Here is a 10,987-nt window from a genome sequence, read left to right on the forward strand (position 1 = left end):
AAGATGAAAATATAAAGAGAGTCTGAATAATTATGACAAATTTAATGCAGTATTAAAATACCAAGGAAGGAAGAAAATTCTGTCTCTCCTTTATTGACATAGTAGACCCTAAAATCCCACTATGAAGTAAGGCTCAAAGTTGGTAAACAATACTGATGTAAAAAGTTTTAAAATTTATTAAGTGATGCTTATTTTTTCCTGAACTCACAATCTTCTAAACTATTCATATAGATAACTTCTGTAATCAACCAACTTACTCAGGAAAAAGCATTTTAAAAGAGATCACATTACGTTAAGATATTTTATCTCTAGAATCTATTATTAATTAGCATAGTGTTCAACGCAGGCATGATAGTAAGTTGCTGTGAAATCTGTGAAATCCAAACAAAATAAAACTCCTATCCTACAAGTGAAAAAATAAAATATAAATTGAGCATAGTGTTATCACTGTTATCTCCAGATAATCAATTCCATCATCTTGATATGTTAAGCTCATTATAAGACAAATAAATTTAATTAAAAGGTGAATGGGTTTTCTCAGCTGTCATGCATAATTTGGAAATAATGACATTTACCTATTTGCTTGCAACTGTTATTTGATATATTAAAAAACAACTAAATGTCTTCTATGTCCAGTCATTTCATTAGACACTGGGATACAATTTATGGTACTAACTTCTATAGGCTAATAATCTACCAATTATTTATGGAAAATATGTAGTCCAGTGTAGTTCTGAGAGAAAAGAGATTTGAATTATAAAAGAAATGATCTGTAAAAACTTAAAAACATTTGAAATATTATTTGAATAAAATTTGCTTTTGACATGTGCTGGAACAGATACTAACTTGGGAGGAGAGAGAGTCACTTATTAGACACTAATTAATTGTGGGACCTCAAGCTAGTCTCTGAAATTCGTTGGACTTTAATTTTTCTAAATAATCTTCCAAATACAAGTTTAAGTAAGATGTTTAAAATGCTAATAAACTTCAGAATACTATATTGGGTTATATTTTCATTTAGAATTAGTGATGTTGGACGTTTTGGTGATACGTAAACATCATCTCATGCTTCATTATGAATCAGACTCACAATCTGGTGAGTGTTGATTAGATACAGATCTTGGAATGGAATAATGTTGGCTAAATATGTGAAGAAAGTGAACAAACACTGATAGTCTAGGACTTGTAGACTTAAGTACATGACCATTCCTGAGAGAAGTGAAAATACTCTTCCAAGTGAGAATCCTGAAACAGTATGAAGTCAAGTTACTTTCTTAATATAGAGTAGTACAGAAATTTTCTCTGTTCTTTGTTCACATTGACCAGTTTTCTGATAGTATTGCCTGAATGTGTTATATCCTCTACCATATGTATAAACTCCTGGAAAACCAAAGCAGAATAAGACACAACTTTGTATTCTCTGTAGTGAACATGTAATACCTCCCACAATATTCGTGCTAGATAACTGCTGTTGAATTGATGATGCTAAGGTAAGCAAGTAGGTGTTGGGATGGTGTGTGATAGAGGAACTGTTATCATTAAGCTCACTGAAATCCATTGACTTACTCTACTCCTATGATCAGCAGTTTATATTAGATGTTGAAAATTTGGAAAAGGTGTCAAGGAAAAATGTTGCATCAGCTTTGAAGGATTAGTCCTTGTGAGAAAGGCTCAAAGTAGTGGCCATACTCACCTAAGAAAATATAAATAAGTTGAAGGAGAAACTATACTCAGTTATATATAGAGGAATGGGGAAAGACAGTGGAATGACTCTGATGTAACTTTCCTATATATATGAGCACACCACAGTGTACACATACATCATGTACAACCAAAAGACTGGCACCTTAATTAGAATAACATGTACTCCGTGTTTGTATAAACATGTCACAATATACTCCATTGTCACATATAACTAAAAAGGAAAAATTTAAAAAAAAAAACAAATTAGATGAATAAAACTTCAAAACAACAAAACAACAACAACAAAACCCTTCTTTTATAAGATGGAATAGGTAAAATATGGATTTTGGTAAATATTTTTAGAAATATCTAAGTTTCATGTCAAATATTGACTCAACCTGAAAACATTTCACTAAAATCATGTGCTCTTAGTTTACAGCATCCTTTTAAGCACATTATTTTATTTGTTCTAATTTGATTCTCACACATATCTAGAGATAGGCAGATTGGATATTATTGTTTTTCTTTTCCAGTAAAAATAAATCTGAAACTTATTGAGTTTGAACATCAGGATCTCAGGATCTATAAGTAGCAGGTGGAACCAGAACATAGGTTTTTGGCTTCTACTCTGTAATCCTTACACCAGGCCCTGGTCCCTGAGAGGTGGAAATGAAATCACTTTCTGTCTTAAGAATTCTATATTCTCAAACATCATGTAATACATCCTTCATATATAATTCAATATAACATCTACATTGGACTTTTGGATCATATCTAATTAACAATACATTTGTATAAATACATTAAAGGTAAAAACACTTAAAGCCATAATTATGAGATCTCTTCATCTGAATTAATTTTCCTAGAGTTCACTTGATTCTGAGTTTTTAAGGATAAAATTGTGACAACAGTCCACATGGTGATGCTGATGGGTATTTCTCTCCTTCTGCCTTTAAATGCTTTAAATTTGTCAAGGAAAGGCACTTTCTCTCACTGGTGTGCCTTCTTACTTCAAAAGAGGAGGCAGCAGCCCATTGAGAGAGGTGGCTTGGCTGCACAGCGTGAGCTGTCCAAGCTAGCTGGAAGTTGTAGCTCAGGCAAAAAGAAAGACTGAGAATTTCAATTGCCAGCATGAGCCCCCAAATGGAATTAACAAGAAACAGATAAAAACTATAGACTATAATTATATTCTGTCAAAAGGATCTGTAGCAGCAGACTTTTCCTGAAGTTACCATCAAAAGAGAAGGAAATGGCTAAAAGTATAATTTTCTCTTGTATTATTTTTTGCCACTTTAGTGATTAGAAGAATTTAAGTGAGTGCACAAAGAAAATTACATACTGGGTCAATAAAAACTAACTTTTGTCCTCAAAGGAGAGGTGATGTTGATGGATTTTCCTGAAGTTTAATTATGAAATAATCCATGGGGCATCTTACTAAAATAATTCATGTAAGTAAAAAATTCAGTGGATCTGCTTGCAGTCCTTCCAATGTATAAGGCATTGATTGGGTGTTCTAGTCTTATCTCTATAAAGAGTTTGCAGGCTGGTTGAGCATGCACATAATAAACACCTTTACAATTGGTAGAAAATGACAGTCTTTTTTTAGACTAAAGAAAGGATGGGAAATCAGAAGCAAGAGGGATGATTTCTAGTTGGAAGAGATCCAGGAGAACTTCTTAGAGGAATTAGATCTTGGATAGGTTTGAATAAGTGGAAATGGTGGAGGCATTATTAAAATCTTATAGGTGGAGGAAGCTGTGAGAAGAGAATCCAGCCTATGGCAAAAAAACCCCCCAAAACCAAAAAACATAATTACAGAAGTGTCATGTATTGTACACAGTTCAGTTTGACCAGAGAACAGGTTTTGTGATTAGTAGGAAAGTAAGATTGGAGAGGTCAGGTCGAGGCCAAGAGGAATATGGATTTTATTGTGTGGGCAGTGGAAAACCAGAGAAGGTTCTTGAGCTGGGGATGAAATGATCAGAGCTGTGTGTCTGAAAGATTAATCTGGAAGTGAACCGTAATGTGTGCTAAAGGGAGAACAGACTTGGAGGGGGATTACAGTTAAAAGTTTATTGCAGTTATCCTAGAAATGTGATAATGCAGGTCTGACTTAGTAGAGGTGGCAGGACTAGAGATAAGTGGATGAGTGAAACATGCTGTTCATTCACTCAGTATGTCCTAGATACCCTGTACTCTGTGAGCTTTTGAAATAATAATAGTGAGCAAAATAGAAATGGTCCTTGTCTTGATGAAGTTATAGTATTTAGCAAAGACATTTTTAGAATAATTTCATGCTTACAAAATTGAAAATACAGAATGAGCTATGAAAGGAGTGTGCTTGGAAGGACTACAAGAATATGTAGCTGAAGATCTGACCCAGGCCTGTGCAGATGGGGAAGATTTCCCTGAGGAAATACCATTTCATATCAAATCAGTATGGGGAAGAATAAAACATAAAAGAGGAGATTGTGCAACTGTGTTCTAGCCAGAAGGACCAGCATATTTAAAACCTTGAGGTGAGAAAGAATCTGGTGTTAAGTCCAAGCAAGTGGGAAGAGGCCAGTGAAATTGAAGCAAATGAAATATGAGGAAGGGCAATGTGAAATGAGAATGAGTCCTTAAGTGGAGGAAGGTAAATCAAGGTCTCGTGGTTTAGATTAAGCCTATGTCTAAGAGTAATAGGTTTAGGTCTAGGTATTAGGCAAGAGTTGCTTTTACTCAGATCCTTGCAGGGGAGGAAAGAGAAGTAAATTATTTAAGGCTTATTGTAGCCAAGATGTGGAGTAGGAGAGAGGAATTCCTTGGCACTTCTGTTGATTCATGAAACCATTTAAAGAACAAGGGGAAGAATTATCCTTTGGTTTTTGAGAATACAACTTAAATTGCCTTTGAGACACCTATGTGGAGAAATCTGATCAGTAGCTGGATATACTGGTCTGGAGCTGTAAACAGTTGGGAATCTTTGGAAGGGTGACAATATGGGAAAGATAAAAATCACCAGGCAGATCTATAAAATGTGTGATGCAGAGGGTGTGAAGAGAAGAAGGAATAAGTCCAAGACTCAGAGATATCAAGATTTAATGACCGACAATTAGGGAGTTAGTATGTAAAGAGAGAAGGAAGAACCAGGGACTTCTGAAGTATAACTAATTGAGGAGAATCATAGAAGCAAAGCAAAGAGAATGTACAAATAGGAAGGCATGATCCATGGTAAATGACAAGTACTGTTGGTGGCCAAGTACTGAGTGGTCATCTAGGAGGAGAACTGGAAATATCCATCCCATCTAGTTACTTGGAAGTCATTAGTGATCTCAGAGTGCACCGTTGTGGTCCATCATGCCTACTGAAACACTTGAATTGGCATGATTGGGCCACAACAGGGCAAAATCCAACTGTGAGTGGATGTGGGTTGAAGAGAAAGGAAAGTAAACAGTGAGCAGATAAAATACTTAGAAGAGAATTAGGTATGAAGGAGACAAGATAGGGTGGTAGCTAGAAAAAGAAATGGAATTGAGATTTTTAAAAAGAGTTACCTCCTTCAGAAAATCATTTGAGTCACTTTGTGATAAATGTACTATAATGTCTAAACAGAAATAGAACAGTACAATCTTGTAAAAGCAAAGTAAGCAAATACTCTATTCATGAGGGATAAGTTAGTCTAATTGAAGATTAAATTTTTTCAAGACTCCCTGGAAGCCAATGCAAATAGGAAAAGACTGTGGGTCATATAAGCCTCATTATCCTATAGCAATAACACAAATAGCTAATATCAATGAGTGATTTCGATTACACATGTTGTATCTCATCTAGTTCTCATTAAAGCCCACAAAGTAGTTATTTCTATAACATTTATTTCCCAAACGAGGACACCTGGGCTAAAGAGGGTAAATCGCAAAGATCACCAAGGTAACAAGCAGCTGAGAATGCTTAGGACAAGCCTGGGCACTTTGACTCAGAGCCCACACTCTCTCCGAGCTATGCTACACTGCCTTTATTATGCTGCTTCTTCAGGGAAGACAAAGCTCCCTCTGGTACCAAACTCTGAAAGGAATTGGTCATATGGGATCTCATACAGGGGGCATGGAACCACATGATGGAGGATGTCTATTTGCTTTAAGCAGCTGAATTAGCATTGATTTTTTTGACATCAGTGAGTGTCCAGATGGGTTGGAACTTGTACAGCTACTTCCTGGAACATGTCTGACTATGTAATAGCAGCTGTAGCACCCCTCTGTCCTGAGAAGGGCGTTAGTTTGTCCAGGCTCTGCTTCTACTCTCAACTTTAAAGCCCCCACTCACCTGTTTTGTAGGTGAGTCTTCTCGAAAAGCTGTCACCTCTGTTGAGCTCTTTAGAATTGCTTATATACTGGGGTGACCAAGATGTCTTTTTTCTTTCTTTTGAATCACAAAAGTATAAATGTTCATTGTATAAAATTTGGGAATTCAAAGAAATAAAAACAGAGATGCTCACAGTCTCTTTACCCCTTTATAATCAAAGACAATATTGAACATCCTTGCTGTCTTTATTTGTAGAGTTATATATGCTTAACAAATACCTTTTGGTTTAGGCTCTGTGCTAGTACTTTGTATCGTTTGATTATTTATACAAATGAAATACTACTGTAAGTAATTCTTTGTAAGTTTCTTTTTTAACTCATAGATTATAATAATTTTAAGAGCCTTACATATTTCTCTGCCATGTTTTATGAAATACCTGAGTGATAATTCATCAGAAGGGTGAACAGTATCTTCAACCAATTCTACATTCTTAGGAATCAGATTTTATTCTCATGGTTTTGACACTTATGGGTAATGATGTACTAAACAAAATTCTACATACATTTCTGTGTATAGGTATGATTTTTTTCCTTAGGAAAACTCCTGGAAGTTAAATTACTGTGTTAATAATAGTAATTTGTTTACTTATAAATAATAGAAATTATGATGATCTGCTTGCTTAGAAATAACCTGTCTCTAGGATACTTTGTCTTAGATTAAATGTGATTTCCTGTAGAAAATGGCACAAAGTTTTAAATGTAGTAGTTACTCAATAAATGGTTATTAGTCTAGATTAGAAAACCATAATTTATCATGAAGCTTAGTTATAGGGGCTATTATTGTCGAAGAACAATAGCTTTTTAAAAAATGCTCTTAATTTCTAATTTACTTACACAGCTTCTCTATTTCTTCATAGTATTCCATTTGATAATAATGAGAAATACTTCTTGGAAACTTCTAATTTTTCAGGCACTGAACTGAGCATTTACTTGTGCAGCCTGTGTTTAATCTTCACATACATGAGCGTTGTTATTATGCCCATTTTATAGATGAGGGAATTGAAGCTGGAAGGTGTTACATGAAATGCCTAGATTTACGTAAATTTTAAATGATAGAGCCAGGTTTCAAAGCAGGCATTATGATGCCAGAGTCTGCCCATTTTACCACTGCTGTATGAGAGAAGGAAAATAATGGGAATGGCTGACAATATGTGTGATTTTGTTTCTTGTTAACTAAAAACTTAATGCTATCCTCAGAGTTAGATGGCGACAATTTATTTGTAGCATGTTAAGGAAAAATTATTTTTTCTTTTCATCCTCAGTTCTTCTTCTTTTACTTCTATCAAAATTTATTCTTATGGGGGCTGGGGTTGTAACTCAGAGGCAGAACACTGGTCTAGCATGTGTAATCCATTGGGTTTGATCCTAAGCACTGCCTAAAAATAAAGAAATAAAATAAAGGTATTGTGCCCATCTACAACTAAAAACATTTTTTAAATCTATTTTTATGAATGAGTTTTCTAAATCATCTATTTAAGGTTCCATGGGTTTGCAATTTTATTTTAATAAAGTGAATTATCTTAATTTACTCACGTAATTCTGGTTTGGGCATTTAAATTGTTTGGTAAATTGGTAGAATAAGGAAATTTGGGGGACAGGGGAACCTTTTTCAAAGCAAACTTTGTACGCAGCCAACACTCTGCCTATTCAGAAAACCAGCCTTTAACCTTGTTCTCTGTTTTCTCTTTCTCTCTTCTCTTCAACCCTTCCTTGACTTAACTGTTTTCTTGAGAGCGATTCAGAGAAAGTATCTTCAGTAAAATAATGAAATTGAATGCATCAGTGCTTTTGAAAGCAAGCAAAGTGATTGAAAAGTGATGTTTATATTCATTACTTTCTGTTCCTTCAAGCGTTTGGTCTTTAGTTTCAGAACTTTTGATCCCCAGGAAGAGCCCTATGCTAGGCTGGTTCATTTTGAGGAACAGTGGAGACAGATAACAGCAAAAGTAGGTAGAACAATGCAGCTACAAGTGTCAGTCATCCTGGCAGTGTGCTGATGTAACCCTCTGTGCTGGTGCATGGTCCTTCATTCCAATGGGAGGATTGCCTTGAATCAGGAGAATGTTTAAAGAAATGATGGCTATTCAAGGTTTCTTTCCTCTGGCCCTGAGAAACTGATTGAGCTTAACGCTTTTCCATGGTTGTTATTTCAAGGAGAGAAAAATGTGTATAGGAGTGGAAATTATTCAAGGACATCATATTTCTTGATTTTTATCATTTCCTTCTTCAAGTGGGTGAAGGGTAGTTTTTTATATTGGAAAAATTAAGGTAAATAAATTCATATTTGCTGAATTTATATGCAGTAGCCCTGGTAATTTCAAGAAGTATCCAAAGACCATCAAAACCATATAGTGTAACCAACTACCTGACCAACTTAACAACCAAAGAAGCTTCACTAGACATAGGAGGAAAGTTGTCAGAATGTAAATATTGGCTGTGAAAGGCTTCCACAAAGATTGTAGACAAATTATCAGTTTATTCTGAGGTTGTTAAATTAGACCCTACAAAAACATAAACATCATGGCATGTTTATTAAAATACTCTAAGTAAGGTTTCACTATTTTGGGGCTTTTTTTCCCCCCTTAGACCATGGATCCAGTCAACTGAACCTATTGGCCCAGCCACATTACTAATTTTTCTGTGAATGAAGTTGACTAGCAAAGAGTAACAGATTGAATTCTTGTTTCTATTTTTATGAGGGTGCCATGTTCCATTTAGAATCTTAATTTTGTGCATTAGTTTGTAGAATATGATCAGCAGAGTTAAGGTGGAAGTAAGATTTGGTTCCTTCTTTCATAACAGGAAGCAAGAGGAAATAAAGCTCTTCCAATTCCAGCCCTATAATGTCTATACTCTAATTTTGAAGACTGTGTTCACTATTGAAGAATTCAAATCAAAAGAAGTGAGGTGATAGGCATCTCTGTAATATGGGTGGTCATGCTTGCTTTCATAGACTGTACAAAGTATCTGCCAGTTTGATTCCAAACACTTTGCAAGCTCACCTTCTCCACATACTCCCCTACCAAACCTGTAATTACAGCTGCCCTAAGGAAATATTTCACTCTTAGTCTCATTATCAAAGTGGGGTTGGGATTGATGATCAGTTGCAAAAATGTGTGAGGGCAAGTATGAAATCTAGAGCCAAGGAAACTCTTGGCCTTGTAGTGTGGAATTAGAAAATTTGAAAGAAAGTTTCTAGAACAAAGTATTTGTATGCAAAAAGAAAAAAAAATGCAAAATGGCTTAAAACACAGATCTCCCAAGTTCAGTTAGACTGTTTGGGCCTCCTCTTATGCCCACACACAGCCTCGACCCTTGGATGTGTCCCAGATTGGACACACGGAAATATGTTTGTAAATTCTTGCCAAGCAAAGGCAGGAGAAGGGAGCCATCTGGTGTGGGAGGGACATGTCGGTTAACTCTATCAGGAAGCAGGTGGCGGAGCTGCAGGAGGTTTCCAGGATGTGAACCAGAGAAAGTGCAGACTTCATTGGTATGATGGACACTGGAACATCAGTGTAAGAGAGCAGGTTACTGAATGGAGAGGAAGAATTTTAGAAGTAGCAACTGCTTCTTTTGCTCTATTTTCACTTTGGCTATTTTGTACCATAAGCATGTATTGAGTGCATGGCATATATAAGACCGTGCCTTTGGAGAAATAAATAAGAAAAAATGTCATGGAAGAGAAGGAAGAGTAATCCTTTAGGGAAGAAACAATTCTAATGGGCATGATGCCTCATAACACCCTAAATGCCTGTGAGAATACAGCACGCACTGTGCGGCTTCATCCTGAGGCTGTGTTCCTTCTCCTTCGGGAGGTCACAGAGTAAATACACAACTTGAATCAAGGCAAACATTAGATTTGTTTTAGCAAGAGGGATATTCACTGTATTTTAAACATGAATGCATTCTCTCAAGCGTGAACCCTGAGGCTCTCCCTCACACATGTATCCTTCCTTCTCAAATGCAATTTATTCATTTAAAATTGTTACTATGGAGTTATGAAAGGTAAGGTTACAAAAAGTGCAAAAGAAATGTAGAAAATTTATTAACATAACTTTTATATACATAGAGAAGAATTAATTGTTGTGGCAATCGCTTTATTTAATGGGTAGGTCAAAGTTGAGAGCAATTAGATGTCTTGCCCAAGGTCATACAACTATTAGAGTTAAAATTAGGAAAAAAAAATCAGTTCTCATGTCTTTCAGTCTGGGAGTTCATGAAAATGAAATATGAGAAACATGAGAAGAAAACAAAATACATTTTATTGGAACCTCATAGCTTCTTCTCCCACCTTCTGAAGTATTGTCTGAGAAATCCAGTGAGGCTCAGCAAATTCCTTTCTTACCTTCCTTGTCACTCTTCTGCTATAGATAATGCCTTTCATAAATTGACCATTATTTTTGAACATATGTATGGTCTTTAGTTGTTATTCAGTGAAGCTTTTTTGTTTGTTTGTTGTTTAACATTCTACTAACAATACGTTTTTGATTATTTTCTGAATTAACTCTCTATCCATAGCTAAGCTTTTTGAAAACACATTTGGCTGAGGCTGGAACACTAGAATTATTACAGGTTAATATGAAAATACTTTGTGATAGATAAATTTGTACAATATTCTCCCAAAATATAGCATTATGCTTAGGCTACAAGTAATTTAGTTCCTGGGCTGTCCTAGGCAATAAATTAGACACAGTGTCACTCGGAAGTGCAGCTTTAAAGGAAATCATAAAGAACCAGGGGAATTTCTATTATATTTGTAAATAACTCTGCTCACATCTAAAATTCTGTGCACAGAGTAAGCATCTTGGAAAACATTATTTTTAGTAATGTATATATGGTAAAATGAGAAAAGATTAAATTAGAGGGAAAATTTTGGATGTAAGGGAGAAAAGGTTTTTGAGGATGATTGTAAACCATATTATATATATATATATATATATATATATATATATATATATATA

The sequence above is a fragment of the Marmota marmota genome, unplaced genomic scaffold (genome assembly GCF_001458135.2).
Source record: "Marmota marmota marmota unplaced genomic scaffold, marMar, whole genome shotgun sequence".
Lineage (NCBI taxonomy): Eukaryota > Metazoa > Chordata > Mammalia > Rodentia > Sciuridae > Marmota > Marmota marmota.